Here is a 16,610-nt window from a genome sequence, read left to right as displayed (position 1 = left end):
AGCATGGCGTAGTGGACAGAGCACGGGCCTGGCAGTCAGAAGGTCAAGGGTTTTAATCCCAGCTCCCCCATATGTCTGCTGTGTGGCCTTGGGCAAGTCACTTCACTTCTCTGTGCCTCAGTTATCTCATCTGTAAAATAGGGATTGGGACCGTGAGCCCCACGTGGGACAGGGATTGTGTCAAACTTGATTTGCTTTTATCCACCCCAGCACTTAGTACGGCGCCTGACACCAAGTAAGGGCTTAACAAATACCATCATTATTATTAGAGGTGCACGTCTCCTTCTTAAATTTATTCTGGCGATCCTGCTAATTTTATTATTGTTATTTTTATTATTAGACTAATAATTGTGGTATTTGTTAAGCACTTACTATGTGCCAGGCAGACACTGTTCTAAGTCCTGGGGGGATGCAAGCAAATCGGATTGGACCCAGTCCCTGCCCCATGTGGGGCTCACAATCTCAATACTCTTAAGCGCTTACTATGTATCAAGCACTGTTCTAAGCCTTGATTTGAATCCCTTTAATCAATCATAGGTATCGACTGAGCGCTTACTATGTGCAGAGCACTGTTCCAAGGTCTTAGAACTGTTCTAAGCACTTTAGGCCCACGCGGAGATGTTTGGCTCTTTACGGCCCCACTCTCTTGCTCTCTGGTCTTGTTAGAGCCCCAGGGCTTTCTGGAAACCTGGCCTAACAGCCAAATAATGGCCTCAAGCCATAGCTGGGCAACCATGAAGTTGGCACTGCGGTCGGTGGGGGAGGGAAGTAGGTGCAGAAACCTTCATTTCACTTCTTCCCTTGGAAGGATGACAGTAACTGAAACCCGAAAGAAAAGAACAGAACCCTCGGGCAACTCCCATCATGCCTGGTCAGCGGGCGTAGCCATGACTAGGATCTGAATGCACCTTTCCTTTTGGCCAAGTGTGGCCAAAATCTAAAGCACATCATTTTCTGGAAAATATGGAAGTGTTTAAGAAAGTCTAACTCACAGACCTCCCTTTCGGGGTCGCACCTGGAGAGTTTCCAGTCCTCTACCAGTCACGACTACAGGAGGGAGAGTCAAGCAGAGACCCGTCCCTTCCATTCCTAGCTTGACCAGTGGCTAGCGAGTGGAAGGCCATCTGCTACAAGTCGAAACTCACCTGTGCTGTGCAGCAGCGGCACGGGAGAGAGTCGAGGGCAGAGACTCGTTTACTGCACGGAAGGAGGCAATAGTAAACCACTTCCATATTTTTATCAAAAAAACTCTACGGATACTCTACCAGAATGACCGCAGATGGAAGTGGAGGTTCTGGGAGAGATGTGTCTATGGCGTCGCTATGGGTCGGACCCGACTCGACAGCATAAGACAACAAGAACTCCCAGACCCAGCAGGTCACAGAATCTTTAGTTTGTGGCTGTCTTCCCACCTAGACTCCTTAAGGGCTGAATTTACATCTACTAGCCCCATTGTATCAATCAGTCAATGATATTTATTGAGCGCTTATTGTGTGTAGAGCACTGTACTAAGTACTCGGGAGAGTTCGCTACGACAGAGTTGGTCGGCACGATCCCTGGCCGTGGCGAGCTTGCAGTCTCAAGACTCAACCAGTTCTGTCCTCAGCCAAGGGCTCAGGATAGTGCTCTGCACCCAGTGGGTGCTCAATAAGTTGATTGATTGATTTGCATGGCCTGGTGGAAAAAGTGCCAGCTTGCGAGTCAGGAGACACGGGTTTTTTTCTAAGCTCTACCACAGGTCCGCTGTGTCATTTTAGACAAGTTGCTTAACTGCTCTATGTCTCAGTTTCATAATCTGTAAAATGGGGCTGAAGTACCTGTCTACCTCCTCTTTAGACTCTAAGCCTCACGTGGGCAGGGATTGTGTCTCACCTGATCTCGTATCTGCCCCACCTCTTGGAACAGAGCTCGGTGCTCAAACAAAAACCATAATCATTATTATTAATTAAATCCCAAATGGGGAATTTTGATATCATTAATCAAATTCCATTTAAAGTCACCAGAAAAGCCCTGAGCAAAGAGAAAGCCAATGGAAATCCAATCCCAGAGAGAACAAGTTTCACTTTTAATGAAAATGGAAACGATCCAGGCTGAAAGAGGAAGCAGCAGGTACAGACGTTATCTGCATCCTTGTCCTGGTGCCGGGGCCTACCATGTATGATAAAGGTCACAGAACAGCTCAGACGACATATTTATCCAGATTCTTTGCCCCACCCACAGGGAACTGTCACTAAAACCCAGTGGTGAGGAAATAACTTAGCGGGCCAACAGAAAGTGAATGCTCGACTGCAGATAGAATCCTTTTGTCAGAAACCCGAGACTGCTTTGAATTCAATAATAATAATGATGATGGTATTTGTTAAGTGCTTACTATGTGCCAGGCACTGTACCAAGCACTGGGGTGGATAGGACACAGTCCCCGTCCCGCATAGCGCTCGCAGTCTCAGTCCCCATTTTACTGATGAGGTAACTGGAGTGCAGGGAAGTGAAGTGACTTGCCCAAGGCCACACAGCAGACAAGTGGAGGAGCCAGGGTCAGAACCCAGGACCTTCTGACTCCCAGGCCTCTTTCCACTAGGTCACTCTGCTTCTCATTCAAGGCAACCCTCTGACCCCAACTATATATTATATATTATTATTTATATATTTTTATATATTAATAATATATTATTATTTATACATTTGTTATATATTATTTATAATTATAATTGTGTGTTCAGCTCTGACCATGTACCAGTCCCCGTACCAACCACTGGGAGAGGCACAAGAAAATCAGTTCAGACGCGATCTCTTTCCCCATATGGAGCTCACAGTCTGAAGGGGAGGGAGAACAGGTATTGAATTTCCAGTTTATAGATGAGGAAGCTGAGGCCCAGAGAAAGTAAATGACTTGCCCAAGGATACACTGCTGGAAGGCTTAGGATTCGAAACCAGGTCCTCCGATTCCCGGCCCATGCTCTTTCAGCTCGGTCACGCGACTTCCCTAAAATCTGATGCTTTGGCGTGGAAAATTAATGATTCCTTACCGGAACCTTTTCTCCTTCTTCTTGGATCTGTCTCTCATCACCCTATGTCTCCCCGAGGGTCTCCCCTCCTTTGCCTCTTCCAGATCCACGGCATCCCAGACTAAGGACTGCCAGGCATTCAGTTTCTGGACACAAAAGATGAGAGAAAAGGAGACTGTCAGAGAGCAAATCATCCCACACTGGAAGAGGGAGGGAGAGAAACAGAGAGATATGTAAAAAGCCAGAGTCAGAGAGACAGTGAGACACAGGGACAGAGAGAGATAGAGCCAGGGAGAGATAGAGACTGAAACAGAGAAAGATACAGAGAAACAGAAATAGAGAATGGGAACAGATACTTTTTTAAGGGTACTTGATAAGCGCTTACTATGTGCCAAGCATTAACAATGTGGTAGATACAAGCTAATCATTCAATAGTATTTATGGAGCGCTTACTAGGTGCAGAGCACTGTACTAAGTGCTTGGAATGTGCAATTCGGCAACTGATAGAGATAATCCCTGTCCAATGACGGACTCACAGTCTAAACGGGGGAGACAGACAGCAAAGCAAAAGGGAACAAAACGAAAGAAAACATCATCAAGATAAATAGAATCATGGAGATATATACCTCATTAACAAAATAAATAGTGTAACAAATAATATATACAAATAAGCTCAGTGCTGAGGGGAGGGGAAGGGGGAAGAGCAGAGGCGGGAGAGGGGGGAAGGGGAGGAGGAGCAGAGGGAAAGAGGGTGCTCAGTTTGGGTAAGACACTGTCCCTGTCCCACACAGGCCTCATGGTCTTAATCTCCATTTTACAGATGAGGTCGCACACCAGGCAAGTGGCAGAGCTGGAATTAGAACCCAGATCTCCTGAGTCGGAGACCTGCGCTCTTTCCACCTGGCCGCACTGCTGCTTGGTGATCCTGAGATCTCCTTGCAGAGGAGATTTATCTGCTATCTTCCCTCTCTCCCTCTGCTCAGTGTATTTTGAGCTCTGCGGGAGGGGAGACCGCATCTGATTCCCTAAGCAATCCCTCCCCTGCCCGCCAAATCCCTGCGAGACCTCTTCACATCCGACAGACAGTGACTCCCCTCTCCTTTGAAGCCTTATTGAAGGCCCACCTCCTCCAAGAGGCTTTCCCTGACTAAGCCCTCACTTCCCTTTCTCCCACTCCCTTCTGTGTCTCCCTGATTTGCTCCCTTTATTCACTTTGCCGACCCAGCCCCGCAGCACTTACATACATATCTGTAATTTATTTAATTATATTAATGTCCGTCCCCCGCCAAGACTGTAAGCTCACTGTGGGCAGGGAATGTGTCTATTATATTATATCATGTCCTCCCAAGTGCTTAGTACAGTGCTCTGCACACAGTAAGCGCTCAATAAATGCTATTGAATGAATGAATACTGCTATTTCTATTAATACTATTACAAACACCATTATTATTACTGCAAGATTTCTTTATGATGTCTTTTAAAATATTAGGATTCTTCTTTTTCCTAGTACATCTTGAAAAAAAGCCCTATTATTTTGTTTACTAACAATAATCAGTTGTTTCCACATAGGGCTCAAAGTCTTACTCCTCATTCTATAGATGAGAGAACTGAGGTACCGAGAAGTGAAGTAGCTTGCCCATGGTCATCCAGCCGACAAGAGGTGGAGCCGGGATTAGAACCCAGTTCCTTCTGACTCCCAGGCCTGAGGTCTATCCACTAGGCCATGCTGCTTCCCAAGTACCCTCACAAGCTTCTAGATACTGTACTAATAATAACTGTGATATCTGCTAACAATTTACTATGTGCCAAGCACTGTGAAGATATCATACAATCAAGTCAGATCCAGTTCCTGCCCCACATGAGGCTCACCGTCTAAAGGTGGAGAACCGGTATTGAACCCCCATTTTACAGATAAGGAAACTGAGGCACAGAAAAGACAAGTGATTTGCCCACATTAGGCAAATGGCAGAGCCAGGATTAGAACCCGGTTTTTCCGCCTGCTGGTCCAGTTCCTTTCCAAATGGGCCATGCTGCTTCCCAAGCTAGGGGAGGATCAAAGAAGTGACACGTTCCCTGTCCACCAAGGAGCTTAGACTCTGACAGGGGAGACAGCCAATAATACGTGACTGAAAGTCAACAACGATAATTGAATAAATGTATCGGTAAGAGTGCTGAGGGTGGGGAAAAATACGTTCATAGACCCCGGAGTTGTCTGATGGGTTATACCATTTAGAGTGTCGAAGGTTAACCTGGGAAGACTCGTTGGAGGAGGTGGGACTTCAGGAGAGCTTTGGATATGGGCAGAGCTGTGGTCTGTTGGATTTGGGGAGGGAGATCGGAGTTGGGGAGACAGCGTGAGCGAGAGAGAGAGGAGGTGGAAGAGTCAAGAGCAAGGTGCAGCTACATGGTTGGCTTGGGAGGAATGAAGAGAAGGAGTGAAAGGAGAAGCAATGTGGCTCGGTGGCAAGGACATGGGCCTGAGAGTCAGCAGGACCTGGATTCTAATCCCAGCTCCTCCAATCGCTTGCTTTGTGACATTGGGTAAATCACATCACTTCTCTGTGCCTCGGTTTTCTTAGCTGTAAAATGGGAATATCAGTTATCTCTCCTACTTAGATTGGGAGGCCCATGTGGGATCTAATTAACTTGTACCTACCCCAGCGCTTAGAAAAGTGTTTGATACAAAGTAAACACTGAACAAATACCATAAAAAAAACCTAGTGAAGAGAGGGGTTAGGTAAGGTGGGCGACTTGGTGGCGGTTTCAGTGCTGATGATTCAAGAGCTTAGAGAGGCAGTATGGCCTAGTGGATAGAGCACTGGCCTGGGAGTCAGAAGGACTTGGGTTTTAATCCTTGTCTGCTGTTTTACCTTGGGCCTCAGTGAACTCATCTGTAAAATGGGGATGAACAGTGTGAGCCCCATGTGGAACAGGGACTGTGTCCAACCTGATTAACTTGTATCTCCCCCAGTGCTTAGACCAGCGCTTGGCTCATAGTAAGCGCTTAACAAGTAAAAATCATTACTGAGTCACTTCACTTGTCTGGGCCTCAGTTACCTCATTTAGAAAATGGGAATAAGAATGTGAGCCCCAAGTGGGACAGTTATACTCCCAAGTGCTTATTGCAGTGCTTTGCAGACAGTAAGCGCTCAGTAAATACGATTGAATAAATGAATGAGTGACAGGAACTGTCCCCAACCCTATTTGTTTGCATCCACCCCAGCACTTAGTAGAGTGCCTGGCACATAATAAGTGTTTAGCAAATACCAGTATTATTACTGTTATGATTATAGAAAAGCAGCATGGCTTAGTGGAAAGAGCACGGGCTAGGGAGTCCGAAGTCGTGGACTCGAATCCCGACTCCGCTGCATGTCATTGTGTGACTTTGGGCAAGTCACTTAACTTCTCTGTGCCTCAGTTACTTCATCTGTAAAATGGGGAGTAAGATTGTGAGCCCCACGTGGGACAACCTGATTACCTTGTATCTACCACAATGCTTAGAACAGTCCTTGGAACATAGTAAGTGATTAACAAATATCATCATTATTATTATTATTATTATTTTCCTGAGGTAGGGGTGACCATCTCTTCTTTCTGAGAGAGGAATACGGCATCCACTCTACCTTAGTAGAGTGCCTGGCACATAATAAGTGCTTAACAAGTACAATGATTATTATTGTTATTATTATCATTATTTTCCTAAGGGAGGGGTGAACTTTTCACCTGTCTGAGAGAGGAATATTGCATGTTTATCGACGTCAGCCAAGCCTGACTTTATGGTCTTACGCTATAGTGTTTTGTTTTGCTGTCTGTCTCCCCCCTTTTAGACTGTGAGCCCGTTGTTGGGCAGGGATTGTCTCTGTTGCCAAATTGTACATTTCAAGTGCTTAGCCCAGTGCTCTGCACTCAGTAAGCGCCCAGTAAATACGATTGAATGAATGAATGAATGAATGTAGCTAAAACTAGCTTTCACTTTTTAAATTGAAGTTTCCGGTAACTGAGTGACTTGTGAGGCGGGTGAGCTAATTACAGCTGAGGGTAGGGAACAGGTTTGGGTTTTGTTGAACGGGAGGCTTTGAAGGAACCGAAATGGGAACCTGGTTTCTGTTAGCATTACAGAGAAACTCCTCACCATAGGCTTTAAAACACTCGATCACCTTTACCCCCTCCTACCTCACCTTGCCACTCTCCTACTGCAACCCAACCCTCACAGTTCACTCACCTAATGCCAACCTACTCACTGTATCTCGATCTCGTCTATCTGGCCCACATCCTGCCTCTGTCCTGAAACGCCCTCCCTCCTCATATCCGACAGGCAATTACTCTCCCCCTCTTCAAAGCTTTATTGAAGGCACACCTCCTCCAAGAGGCCTTCCCCGACTAAGCCCTCCTTCTCTTCTCCCACTCCCTTCTGCATCACCCTGACTTGCTCCCTTTATTCATCTCCCTCCCAGCCCCACAGCATTTATGTCCGTATCTGTCATTTATTTATTTAAGTTGATATCTGCCTCCACCTCTGGACTGTAAGCTCGTTTTGGGCAGGGAATGTGCCTGTTTATTGTTATACTCTATACTCTGCTTATACTGTGCTTAGTACAGTGTTCTGCATACAGTCAGTGCTCAATAAATACAACTGACTGACTGATAATCCTCCGACTCAGATCTGATGCTGCATCTCATGGTCTTCGTATCTTCAAGTCTAGCTGGTTTCTCCAGAGCTGCTGCGTGCGTGAAAATAAAAGTTTTCAGACCCCCACTAATGTGATTTTAGCATGTAGGCTCATTGTGGGAAGGGAATGTGTCTACCAACTGTTATATTGTAATAATAGTAGTAAAAATAGTAATGGCGTTTGTTAAGTGTGTATTGTGTGCCAAGCACTGTTCTGAGCACTGGGATAGATAGGAGGTAGGCAGGTAGTCCCACGTGGGGCTCACAGTCTCAATCCCCATTTTACATATGAGGTAATTGAGGCACAGAGAAGTAAGTGACTTGCCCAAGGTTGACTTGCCCAAGGTCACATAGCTGACAAATGGAGGGGTCAGGATTAAAACCCACGTCCTTTGACTCCCAAGCCCGGGCTCTTGCCACTAATCCACGCTGCTTCTGTACTCTACTGCATGCTTAGTATAGTGCTCTGCACACAGTAAGCACTCAATAAATACCACTGATTGATTGATCGATTGGATTCACCTGTGTTTAGCAGGAAGCTCATGCAACCATACCTTCTCCCCCCAAAAAGATTTTTGGACCTGAGACCATCTTAAAGAGCTGGTAGAAGCTGGCCGGGTTTTACTTTCTGAACGAATGCAGTGCTCTCTATTGTCAGTTCTTCTGACTTCCTTCATGGAAAATCAGTGTGTGAGCTCGTTGTGGACAGGAAAAGTGCCTGTTTATTGTTAATTTGTACTCTTCCAAGCACTTAGTACAGTGCTCTGCAAGCAGTAAGTACTAAATAAATAGATTGAATGAATGAGAGTTTATTAAAGGATCAAGAGCATCATGTTGTACTTGTTGCTTATTACCAATCTTGGATTCTTGACTTTCTAATCATCTCCCCCCATGTGGAACTCCCTCCCCTTTCAAATCCACCGGACCACCACTCTCTCCACCTTCAAAGCATTACTAAGGACACATCTCCTCCAAGAGGCCTTCCCCGATTAAGCCCTCTTTACCCGGCTCCCTTCTGCATAGTCTGTGCACTTGGATCTGTGAACTTCAGGCATTTGATATCTGCCCCAACCCCACAGCATGTGTGCATATAATATATGAAGTCCATATTTATTTATATTAATAAATATCTAGACTCTAGACTGTAAGCACGTGATGGGCAGGGAACGCGTCTGTGAATTCTGTTGTATTGTACTATCTCAAGTTCTTAGTGCTCTGCACATAGTAAGCATTCAGTAAATACCATTGATGGATGGATTGATTGAGAATAGTATTTGTTAAAGTGTTTACTATATCCCAGGCACTGAGTTAAGCCTTGGGATGGATAAAGGTTAATCAGATAAAGCTCAAGAGTTTCCTCCCATTCCCCTGCCTTAAGTTCTGTGGTACCGATAAAGGATCCCTCTGGGTGAAATCCAGCTTTCAAGCTTGGATTCATGGGAAAACCCTGATCGGGTTCATCACTACTTGGTCACCCCAGAATTCCAGGTTTGGGCATTCAGTTTGGGATTCAGAATCAATCAATCGATCGTATTGAACGAGTGCTTACTGTGTGCACAGGGAACACAGTACTGAGCACTTGGGCGACTACAATATAACTGAGTTGGTCGACATGTTCCCGGCCCACAACGAGCTTACTTGCTAGAGGGGGAGACAGACATTAGTAGAAATAAAAAAAATTCAGATAGACATGTTAAGGGCTGTGGGGCTGAGGAATGGGTGCATGAAGGGTAGAAATCCAAGTTCAAGGGTGACGAAGAAGGGAGGGGGAGAAGAGGAAATGAGAGCTTAGTCAGAGTTTGCTTTCCTGCAGCATGCACGCTCATAGGATTCACCGCCAAAGAAAATGCTCTCAGCATGAGTGGGTGAGTTTGTTCTGAAGAGTGGCCTATTGGTTCATTCATTCATTCAGTCATATTTATTGAGCTCTTACTGCGTGCAGAGCACTGTACTAAGCTCTCAGGAGAGTACGATAGAATAGTAAAAAGACACAATGACTGCCCACAACGAGCTTATAGTCTAGATGGGGAGCTTTGGTCAAAGTAGTAATGTGGAGCAGAGGCTCAGATTTTAGGGAGAACTGACGACGGGCTTGCGGATCCTGAGTCCACAAGGAATCTACTTCGGGACTTTGCCATCCTAGACACTGACCAGATGGTTCTGTCCAGTGGTCACCTGTTGAGGAACAGGTCATGGGACTGAGGTTGGGATTGTATCTCCTGCATCCTGATCCTATGGGGCTCGGTAAGACTCAGTCACCAGAGACCGCTTCAGGCCCCCCGATACAAGGGTCCGTGAAGCCAACCACTGGCATCGAGAAACGTTAAGCCCTTTCTTATTCATGTAATTAATCAATGTATTTATTTATTTGTATTCATGTCTGTCTCCCCCCTGCCTCTAGACTGTAAGCTCATTGCGTGCAGGGAACGTGTCTGTTTATTGTTGTATTGTACTCACCCATTCGCTTAGTCCCGTGCTTTGCACACAGTTAAGTGTTCAATAAATAAGATCGAATAAATGAAGGATTGGGAAAGATAATCTGTGATCCTACCAACCTTGGGGATTTGGGTGGCCCCAGTTCAAATGATATAGACACGATTAATCTTCCCCATTCTTCTACCTCTTTGTATTGATGCCACCCCCCCCCCCCCACGTCCCTCTCAGAGGCTTGAATCAATCGGTGATATTTATTGAGTTCGTACTGCGTGCAGAGCCCTGAATTAAGTGCTCTAATTCTCGTGTACATGGTGAGCGTGTGAGAGGTGTGTATGTGGGGGCAAATTCTCTTCCTGTAGCTACACGAGGGGATGGAGTCCAGCATAGTTATTGGGGTGAGTGATAGATGCTCAGCTGGTGCAAGTAAAAACGACCGAACAGGAGCAAAGCATTGAGGCCTAGAGGAAAGAGCACAGGCCTGGGAGTCAGAGACCATTCACCTGCGGCGTGACCTTCGGCAAGTCACTAAACTTGTTGGTACTTCTGTTAAAATGGGGATGCAATGCCTATGCTCCCTCTCCTTGAGGCTGTAATCCTAGCTGATTATCTTGTATCCAAGCCAGCGCTTAGTACAGAGCACAGTATAAGCACTTTACAAATACCACGGTTAATTAGCAATGGCCCAAGTCAGGGACTGAGCAATGGAGGGAGGGATGTAATAATAATAAAAATAATAATAATGGTAATAATAATTGTGGCAATTGTTAAACGCTTACTATGTAACAGGCACCGTTCTAAGTGCTGGGGTGGATACAAGCAAATCGGGGTGGACACAGACCCTGACCCACATAGGGTTCACAGTCTTAGTTCCCATTTTACAGCTGAGGTAACTGAGGCCCAGAGAAGTGAAGTGACTTGCTCAAGGTCACACAGTGGACAAGTGCTTCTGATTCCCAGGCCTGTGCTCTAGCCACTAGGCCACGCTGCTTCTCTGAAGCCCAACACCAGGCCCTTGGAGAATAGAGGCAAGTATATAGCATAGTTTGTGTCTTGGAGGAGCTTATGTGCTAATTGGGAAGACAGACATAAATGGGCAAATATATATCACTGGTGAAAGAGTGTATTAGTAGATATAAAAAGACTGATTGACAAATAAATCAACAAATAATCTGGAAGAATCCACAGCACAGGACTAAGTGGATGGGAGAGTACAGTATAATAGTAAACAGACACATTCCCTGCAAACGAGCTTAGAGTTTAGAGACAGGGAGATAGACGTGAATACAAATAAATGCATACAAGAGGGAAAAACTGACGGAGACATGACTGGGAATAACGGGGGAGTAAATCAGGGAAGGCTTTCCTGGAGGAGGTGACTTTCCCAGCTCGCTCTGTCGGAGGGGAGGTCCCCACTTCGGTGAAGCCGAAGGAGCAGGGGATTGAGTAAATGCCGTGGTGGAATATACCGAAGTTAAAGAGCCAGGGGGAGGAGGCTGGAGGAGGTGACTTCTCAGGAATTTCCAGTCCCACCAGTATGTAAATCATTTCCCGGCATGCCGTTGGGTCCCAGCCAGAGTTCCTCCATTATAGCAGAGACACTTCCAGGCCACGGTTCTTGGTCCTGCCCGGAGAGCTGGGCTCAGCCTGGGAAGCGCATCTCGGGCAGACCACGAGCCCTTTGGGAAGACATTAAAGGAAAGTGGGGAATTCCTCAGCAGCTCCCTGGGGCCGAGGCTGCTTCAGCTAAGTCTGCCCTTCCCCAAGCCCAACGGAGAGGGACGGCACCATGAGTAGGAGCCTCCGCTGGCCTGGTCGTTTGTTGTTTTGGTTTTGGTTTTGAGTGGTGTTTGTTAAGCGCTTACTGTGTGCCAGGCAGTGTTTTAAGCGCTGAGGTGATAATAATAGTGTTGGCATTAGTTAAGCGCTTACTATGTGCAGAGCACTGTTCTAAGCGCTGGGGGAGATACAGGGGAATCAGGTCGTGCCACGTGAGGCTCACAGTTAATCCCCATTTTCCAGATGAGGTAAGTGAGGCCCAGAGAAGTGAAGTGACTTGCCCACAGTCACACAGCTGACAAGGGGCCGAGCCGGGATTCGAACTCATGACCTCTGACTCCCAAGCCCAAGCTCTTTCCACTGAGTCACGCTGCAGCTAATCAGGGTGGATGTAGCCCATGTTCATTCAGTCATTCAATTCATTCAATCCTATTTATTGAGCGCTTACTGTGTGCACAGCACTGTACTAAGTGCTTGGGAGAGTACGATATAACAGTTAACAGGCACGTCCCCTGCCCGCAGAGAGCTTGCAGTCCAGAGGACCGGTTGACAGCTTACAGTCTACAATTTACAGTCCCTGTCCCACATGGGGCTCACGGTCATAATCCCTATATTACAGATGAGGAAACAGAGGCCCAGAGAAGTGAAGCGACTTGACCAAGGTCACACAGCAGACAAGTGGTGGAGTCAGGATTAGAACCCAGGTCCTTCTGACTCTCAGGTCCGGACTTTATTCACCAGTCCTCACTGCTTCTCTATTGTTATACTGTAGTGTCCCATGCCCTTAGAACAGTGCTCTGCACACAGTAAACACTCAATAAATATGACGGACTGACTCACTGAGAATGAGGAGGAGGAGAAGTAGCAGGAGGAAGAAGGAAAGAGGAGGAGGAGGAGGAGGAGGAGGAAGAGGAATTGAAAGAAGAGGAGGAGGAAGAAGAGATGGCTCCGCAGCATGCTCAGTGGAAAGAGCCCGGGCTAGGGAGTCAGAGGTCATGGGTTCGAATCCCGGCTCTGCCACTTGTCAGCTGTGTGACTGTGGGCAAGTCACTTCACTTCTCTGGGCCTCAGTTACCTCATCTCTAAAATGGGGATTAACTGTGAGCCTCACATGGGACATCCTGATAACCCTGTATCTCTCCCAGCGTTTAGAACAGTGCTCTGCACATAGTAAGCACTTAACAAATACCAACATTATTATTATTATTAGACTATGAGCTCATTTTCTAGACTGGTAGCTCACTGTGGGCAAGGAATTTGTCTATTGCTGCATCGTACTCCCCCAAGCACTTGATAACAGTGCTTTGCACACGATAAGTGCTCAGTAAATACGATTGAATAAAAGAATGGTCATGGGACGTTGTCCATTAGCATTCAGCCATTCAGGCAATAAAGCGGAGAGCATCTTTCCCAGTGCGGGCCTGCATTTCCTCCAACACCCTGGCCGTTCCGGGAAGGGACGGCAATGTCCCGGCTTCGGCGAGGGGGTCGGGGGGCATGGGGGGCACACCGTCGGTGAGGAGTGGTCGGGGGTGAGGGTGTAGCTCCCGGGTGGGCCGGAAGTGGAGCTGGAGGGAAAAGCTCCAGTGTGTTGAGCGGATGATGGAGCGGGCATGGCCATCATCCTTCCTGCCGGGAAACGCTGAACACTCTCTCATCTCCAGAACATCCCAGCCGGCCTGGAAACTGAGGAGACAGCTCAGAATCTGTGCCATAATTAATTGCTCCCTGGTGCTTCCTGCTCGGGACAGGTTACCCCTCCCGTCCCCTCCCCCTTCTGTCCCCTCCCCACCATCCCCACACATATAATAATAATTCATTCATTCAATCGTATTTATCGAGAGCTTACTATGTGCAGAGCACTGTACTAATGATAATGATGGTATTTTTTAAGCGCTTACTGTGTGTGAAGTACAGTTCTAAGCTCTGGGGTGAATACCACCTAATCAGATTGGACACAGTCCCTATCCCACAGGGGGCTCACAGTCTTAACTCCCATTTTACAGATGAGGGAACTGAGGCACAGAGAAGTTTAAAGCACTGCATTACAGGGCAAATGAGGGTTTGACTTTTTTAAGGGTCATAAGAGAATCCGTCACAAATAACTCAGCGCTTTTATATTTGACAGAGCGAACGTCTTCAGTTCATTAGTTTCTTTCCGCAAACGTGGCCGAGGTCGGCTGAGCTGAGAGCAGAGGTGATCCCAGCGGCATTTGTTCAGGACGAAGACTTCTCTTCTTTGTCTCTTCTTCATCAGGTACCTGCAGGAACCTGGAAGGAACTTCTGCCATTCTCTAGACTGTAAACTTACTGTGGTCAGGGAACGAGCCTACCAACTCTGTTGAACTGTACTTTTCCCAAGCGCTTAGTACATTCATTCATTCAGTAGTATTTATTGAGCGCTTACTATGTGCAGAGCACTGTACTAAGCGATTGGAATGTACAATTCGGCAACAGATAGAGACAATCCCTGCTTATTGACGGGCTTACAGTCTAACTGGGGTAGCCAGACAAAAACAATAGCAATAAATAGAATAAAGGGGATGTACCTCTCATTAACAAAATAAATAGGGTAATTAAAATATATACAAATGAGCGGATGAGCACAGCGCTGAGGGGAGGGGAAAGGAGAGGGGGAGGAGAAGAGGGAAAGGGGCAGAAAAGGGGGTTTAGCTGAGGGGAGGAGAAGGGGAGGTCAAAGAGGGAGCAGAGGGAAGTACCCTGCTGTGCACACAGTAAGTGCTCAGTAAATACTATTGATTGATTGATTTCTCCCTCCCTCTTTTCCATATCTGTTCCTGCCCCTGGGCTGCTGTTCCCAATTACCTTCCTTTGTCAAAGAAAGCAGATAACACCCCATCAGCTCCCGAGGAACTTCCAGTGGAGAGGGAGAGGCAGACAGACGCACATCCATAAATGCAAAATACAGAAGCTCCAAGTCACACAGACGTAAGGGCTGTGCAGTCAATCAGTGGGATTTTTTGAGCGCTTACTATGTGCAGATCACTGTACTAAGCACTTGGGAGAGTACAGAACAACAGAATTAGCCGATGCATTTCCTGCCCAAAATGGGCGTACATTCTAGGAAGTGCTAATTTTTTTAATGGCATTTGTTATGTGTCGACTTAAATTGTTCTTAGCAGCGTAGTACAGCGGATAGAGCATGGGCCTGGGAGTCAGAAGGTCATGGGTTCTAATCCTGAATCTACCACTTGTCTGTGTAAACTTGGGCAAGTCACTTCACTTCTCTGGGCCTCAGGAACCTCTTCTGTAAAATGGGGATTGAAACTGTAAGCCCTAAGTGGGACAGGGACTGTGTCTAGCCTGATTTTCTTGTAGCCACCCCAGTGCTTAGAAGAGTGCCTGCCACATACTATGCACTTAAGAAATACCAGGATTATTATTATCATTATTATTACTCTAAGCGCTGGGTTAGATACAAGGTAATTAGGTAGGACACAATCCATGTCCCTCATGGAGCTCACAGTCTTAATCTCCAATTTTTTACAGATGAGGGAACTGTAATACAGCAAACATCTAGTGGAGCCAGGACTAGAACTCAGGGCCTTGGGACATCAAAGCCCGTATTCTGTCCCCTAGGCCATGCTGCTTAATTAGGTAGGAGGGGAGAGCTGTGGTAGAAGAAAGGAGAGGGTACTGGAGTGATTGAAATATCTGGAAGGACTAGTTTGAATCACTAAATGGCAAGCTCCTTTAGGCAGGGACCAGGTCTACCAACACTACTGCAGTGTACTCTCTCAAGTGCTCTGCTTCCAGTAGGTGCTCAATAAATGTCTTGATTAATTGGCATCAGTGGGAACTGATATAAAAAGGCTTGGGGGAGGAAATAAGACGTAAGTTCAAATTTGAAGAGATTTGGTGATGCTGATGGTGGTGGTTGAAGTGCTCAAAAAACACCACTTATTTATTGATTGGTGAAGATTCGCTTGAGCGCGACCTTCAGAGAAGTCAACCTCCCTCCTCGTATCTGACAATGACGCTCTCCCCCTTATTGAAAAAAGCACTTATTGAAGCCCATCTCCTCCAAGAGGCCTCCCCTGACTGCGCCCTCCTTTCCTCTTCTCCCTCTCCCTTCTGCGTCACCCTGACTTGCTCCCTTCATTCATCCCCACCTCTCAGCCCCACAGCACATATGTCCATATCTATCATTTATTTATTTCTATTAATGTCTGTCTCCCCCTCTAGTCAGCGAGCTCACTGTTTGTTGCTATAGCATACTCGCTTAAGTGCTTAGTACAGTGCTCTGCACACAGTAAGCACTCAATAAATATGATTGAATGAATGAATGAATGGTCCTTCATGTTCTTCAGCTAGACTTTCTAGCCCACAGGTTTCCAATTCTGTGAACCTCCAGTTTCTGAAGTGATGAATTATGAGAGCTGTGACATCAATGACACAGGTAGTGAGGCATCTCTGAGTCTTGACTTACCCATAAAGCCTGAAGGCACTGATCTCTGGTCCCTTTTGCACAGGGGAGAGAGTGACTTTCTGAAGAGAGGGAAATCCTGTTGATCTATTCTTCTTGGAACATGAAAATTTTTTCTAGTTAAAAGTTTCCCTCATTTTAGGAAATAGATACAGAACTGACAAATATACCTAACTCTCCATCTGGGTTCCTAAGCGCGCATCCTCTCAACAAGGATTTCCGTTTGGGTTGATTACTTGGGGTAATATGTGCTTCAGATTTCCTGGGGGAAGACCAC

At 46.5% G+C, this 16,610-nt stretch overlaps 1 non-coding gene across 1 annotated transcript; it reads left to right on the top strand.

Annotated features, from left to right (window-relative positions):
- The first annotated feature begins 997 nt into the window (after positions 1–997).
- Positions 998–1,135, top strand: LOC114814818. The gene has a single exon (XR_003762615.1). It is a non-coding gene; the product is annotated as a small nucleolar RNA SNORA7 (small nucleolar RNA).
- Positions 1,136–16,610: the final 15,475 nt, after the last annotated feature.

The sequence above is a fragment of the Ornithorhynchus anatinus genome, chromosome 10 (genome assembly GCF_004115215.2).
Source record: "Ornithorhynchus anatinus isolate Pmale09 chromosome 10, mOrnAna1.pri.v4, whole genome shotgun sequence".
Lineage (NCBI taxonomy): Eukaryota > Metazoa > Chordata > Mammalia > Monotremata > Ornithorhynchidae > Ornithorhynchus > Ornithorhynchus anatinus.
Note: the sequence above shows the minus strand (reverse complement) of the source record. Positions and strands in the feature narration are given on the sequence as shown.